General features: G+C 33.4%; 1 long non-coding RNA gene across 1 annotated transcript; it reads right to left on the bottom strand.

The window, feature by feature from the left end:
- Positions 1-2,371: 2,371 nt before the first annotated feature.
- Positions 2,372-4,509, bottom strand: LOC135224441 (uncharacterized). The gene is made up of 2 exons (XR_010316733.1): positions 4,404-4,509; positions 2,372-3,068 (listed from the first exon to the last, which is right to left on the bottom strand). It is a non-coding gene; the product is annotated as an uncharacterized LOC135224441 (long non-coding RNA).
- Between the last annotated feature and the right edge of the window lie 410 nt (positions 4,510-4,919).

Raw genomic sequence — 4,919 nt, 5'->3', positions numbered from 1 at the left:
ACCAGAATTCTTTTACTTTTTCATAAGTCGTTCTCGAAGGTTGTAAAAATTTCCAAGATCTCGAGAGCTAAACTCTTCAAAGTTCTTGGGAGATACGGTTTTTCTTTAGCTCGATTTGAAAATAATTTCGGTAATTAAAAAGAAGTTATTGAAACTGAATAAAAAAAAGAAGACAAGAAACGGTAAGTAGAAACAATTTAAAAATTTTATTCTATGAAAATTTTAGAAAACTATAGTAATTTTGGTAATTGGTTAAGAAAAAAAAAAATCGCCTAAATAAGGTTGCCAAATTAAGATACTTCGAAAATCTTCAGTATCCTTTATTCTCTAGGTTAAATATTTTACCCCGACGGAGACTCAGGAAAAGGGCAAAATATTAAGTGTTAGTTTTTGATATTTCAACCCTTCTTAAAATCTTGGTGACAATATTTGCAAGTTTCTAGATTCTCAACGAAAGGGGGATGTCTGCTTGTGGATTACGTCAATATAAAGATAAATCAAACAAATTACCTCAAAATATTCCCATATAACTATCTAGATTTTGATAGTAAAGAAATTAGAAATTACAAACGCGCCGCTTGCGTTTAAGTGTTCCGAAGAGTATACTTTGTCATAACTTCAACTGTCTAAAGTGTAACTTCTATTTACTTCCAATCGTTCCTAAATACCTTCATCATTGACTTTTTACTTTTCCAAGGTTTCTTAATTATAACCTTTATATATTTTCCCCATAGAGTACGCATTGTCATAAAAATTCCCAACAGTAATGTGTAACATTTTCAATTGCCTTACTATTTGCAGGATATCCTCTATAACCAGTGCTATCAAAATTATGTCCCGTCCGTCCGGGAGAATCAACCCTTGATATTCGACAAAATTCATGAAAGTTTTCTTTACAAATTAGATTATACTGAAGTTTCTTACAGCCGAATGGAAAAGAATACATGCGCTCGGGCCTTAAAAAAGTGAGAGCTCATATTGAAAAAGAGGTTGGAGTAGGGGGATGTTGGGAGACTCTTATTCAATCTTTTTCTGTGAACTAGGAGCTATACAATAAAACTCTTTACAATGGTGTGCATATTCCAGCAAGCTGGTGGAAGAAAAGTGTTAAAAGACACGTAGCCTATTAACGTAATAGTGTAAAAATCAAAACTTAAAACATTATCGTTAATCCATAACCTTCCATTCGACCCTTAACTTACTTTGTAGCCTCTCGGTGGATACTCTTACTACGTTACACTAAAGTTAACTGCAGTACTATTATAGGATTCACTAAATACCTAAACTATGTTAATTACTACTAATTTGTTAATTTACAGATGCCTAGTATAATTTTGTTTGAATTATATCCAGAATAAGAAGCTCCAAAATGAAAAGTAATAAATAATTTATTAATTACGCAGCATGTTAAACCTCTGAACTGGAGCCTACAAGTGTCTTCGATAGGACTGCCGACTTCACTTCTGTGATGATGGGGGCGGGGAGACCAGTTTCGTTCAATTGGAAAAAGTTGAAAGGCCAACAAATTATGCCGCTATTTAGATTTAACACAACACGTTCAAACTTTTAGTATAGGAGCGATTTAATTTAGATTTATAAAACTAAAACTTAAAAAATTTGCTACAAAGCCCATGAAATAGAGGGGGGTTAACCTACCCATTATTGCTGTAGAAAAAAAAAAAAACTGTCAGAGTTGTTAAGTCATAGGTAGTAAAATTGTTAATAAGATTATAGTATACTGCAGTCGTCAGCCACTTAACCTTACACGCAGTATCAGCAACTGATAGATTCTCAAGAGATGAACACAAATTCTCTCCATTGAAGAGGTATTCCAAGACCAGTGTTCTTAAAATTCTGCCAAGACACCCATACAATAAACACAATTTTTTTTCCCTGGGTTGCTGTAGATTTTAATTTGGGCGTTGAAAATTTTAAATACAAAAGTAACAAAGATATAACAAAGAAATAAGGTTATGACCTAGAGTCCTAGACGGACATCTAGCTTCACGCTCAAGAGTAAAAGAATTTAAAGTGAATTTTCAATTCACCGTAATAGTGTCACGTTAAGATATTAAAGTAAATATTTTATATCTTTCAGGGAATATTTTCAAAGAGTAGGTATTAAGTAAATATATTTTAGTTAGATGCTTTATTAGACTTCTTCCAAAACACACGTGGACTCATGAATAGCAGTAGTTAGCAACCTTAAGATACAAAGAAGACCATCCTCGCTAATATATATCCTACTCACTTCAGTTTTCGAACGTTTTTATTTAGTCTTCCTTTATTTTCCTCTTATATTAGGTTAGTATTTCATTGCAACCAGGTTCTTAAAACTAGAAAACAAATCATAACAGTATACAATAAACGGTCCTGTAGAGAAATTAAACTAATCCCTACAACAAAAATTTGCTTGCAAAACCCAAATTACGTGTAACCCTAAATTATTAAACTACAAAATTAAGCAAAAAGGTAGCTTGCACAAATAGTTCACTAAACTAATTTTTATAGTTGCAGGTGCCGTTTTGTAAGCCCTGTAATCTGTATACTGCTCCCTGTCTAAAGCGGTAAGCACCTGGTTCAAAAGAACGAGGAGGAGCCCAATTTTAGGTAACCACGTTGCAGGCTGAAAAAAAAACGTGGCCACTTAAATGTTAGTTTACAGAAAAATTAATAAACCACGAAAACCACCAAAACCCGAAGACTAAACATAACCTAAATTAACCTTAACCAAGAGTTAACCAAGGCTCTTAACATTAGCAACCTTAAAATTAAGAAACCGTGACAATGATTTGTTTGTTGTATTTCCGGCAACATGTCCTCAAGACATAAGACTTATGTTGTCTTGGGTAGATCTGAAATGGGGCGGCCATGCTTCCAAGATCAGTTCAATGCCTGCCAAGATTCATTGGTAGCAAAAGTTTTCCAAAGTTCTTCGAAGAAGTCAAGAAGAAGAACGCCATTCCCGGGAAAAAAGAATGCCATTCCACATCGGTTGCCGGCTGACTAACTGCATAGCACAAGTTCAGACATCTTGATGCGGGCACAAGATACTACACAGCGACATCCTGAAAGAATTAAGTCTGCTTTAGGTAAATTATCTAATTTAATCTTTGCATAACATTTATGCCGAATGCACAGGGGAGGATTCAACATTTAAGCAGAATACACAGGGAATTTGTTATCAGCAGACACTTTATAACAGTAATTTTTTTAATTTTGTGAGAAATTTTTTTAATTTTGGGAAAAGTTAAGCAAACAAGCTTCTTAAAAATAGTTATAAACCAAGTGTTTTAAATATTTTATTTTACGTAATCACGAATCTTTTACCTAACGGACAATAGGAAAGTATATTATCTTCAGCCAACACCTAGAAATAACTGATCACCTGAAGAAAACCGACCAACACACTCTGGGGTCTTTTCTTCAGGTGGAAAATATTGGGGTCTATTTTCAAAAGGCGAGGAATTAACAGGGGTTACAGTAAGGCAGCGGCGGAACGGCGCTTCGCGCCTTATCCGCATATTTAAAGATTCTCAGCAAGCTCTGTATGTTCTGGCAAGAGGTAATGTTAAGCTGCGCGCGCTCAACACAGAGGTTAGTAGGTTTGATTATTTTTGTACTGAAATTGCAAGACAATACGCTATTAATTAACTATGGATTGTTTGTCTAAATTTGAGTTAAATTTTTAATAAAGTAGTTAATGAATATATTATTCTATTTTTACTCCTTTTTTCTATAATATTGAGCTAAAGTAGATCACCTGAAGATTGGAGACACCAAAAAGCAGGGGTCGTTTATCTTCAGGAAGAAAATATTGGGGTCTATTTTCTTCAGGAGAGGTAATAGGGGTCGCTAATCTACAAGTGATCCGAAACAACTTCTAGAAAGAAGTCCTAGTCATAATATTGCAAATTAGTAGTGGTATACAAAGCCGAATTCACAGGGGATGAATTAAATACGGACACCTGTAAGTGCAGTAAAAAAATAAAATTTCGATTTGAGAGAGATTTGACAAATCAAATAAAGTTAGTATTAGATAAGAATTATAAGAAAATTGTTCAAATATTTTATTTGAAGTTATCATGAGTATTTACATACAAGACAATAAGCAAATATATTATCTTCAGTCAAAAAGTAGAAATAAATTTTAGAATAAATACTAGTCATAATAATGGTAAATTAGTAGCGATATGCAAGAGCTTAAACGTCCTACGTAGTACAATGGTCAGAACTGTCAAAAGTCACTTCAACTTATGAGAAACCTCAAATCTAGGGTTACAGATTGGAAGCTAAGATTCCTAAAGCACTATATCGATAACCGATTAAAAAATATAACTACACGGGAAATTTTATCTAAAAATAACTGCTTCAATATACGGTTTCAAAATTAAAATACTCACATGTCTAATACAACAAAGAACCATTAACGCCCAGGAGTATCTTACACAAAAATCAACCTCCGTCAACTACATATGTAGTTGACGGAGATAGAGCTATGAAAGACTAAAAGCTTTTTGTTTGCCAAGACCGAAGAAATCTCTGGTTCTTCGGCGAATGAGGCCTCTGGTCGTTTACTGTAACTGTCTCTTTAGTTCCGTCTTAAAGAGCATTCACTTCGCAACAAGGTGGTGTTTTTTTTTTACCTCTCAGTACGATATTATTTCAATTATTTCAATAAAATTCAAAGGGATTTAAGTTTAGACAAAATTAAAATAATTGATATAATCTTATATCGCCAGTTATTTCACCTCAATTTTCATTCGCATTTCTCAGTTAAAAAAAAAAATAGCGTAATTTCCTGGGCAGTATTAATGAATATACTAACACAGCAGTCTGTTATTCCGCTTTTGACATTTTCATTTGTATACTTAAGAATCAAAGTAAGGAAAACTGTGCTTATCATAATTCCATCTAAA

This window comes from Macrobrachium nipponense, chromosome 12 (genome assembly GCF_015104395.2).
Source record: "Macrobrachium nipponense isolate FS-2020 chromosome 12, ASM1510439v2, whole genome shotgun sequence".
Classification (NCBI taxonomy): Eukaryota; Metazoa; Arthropoda; class Malacostraca; order Decapoda; family Palaemonidae; genus Macrobrachium; species Macrobrachium nipponense.
This window is presented reverse-complemented; position numbering and strand designations above follow the sequence as displayed.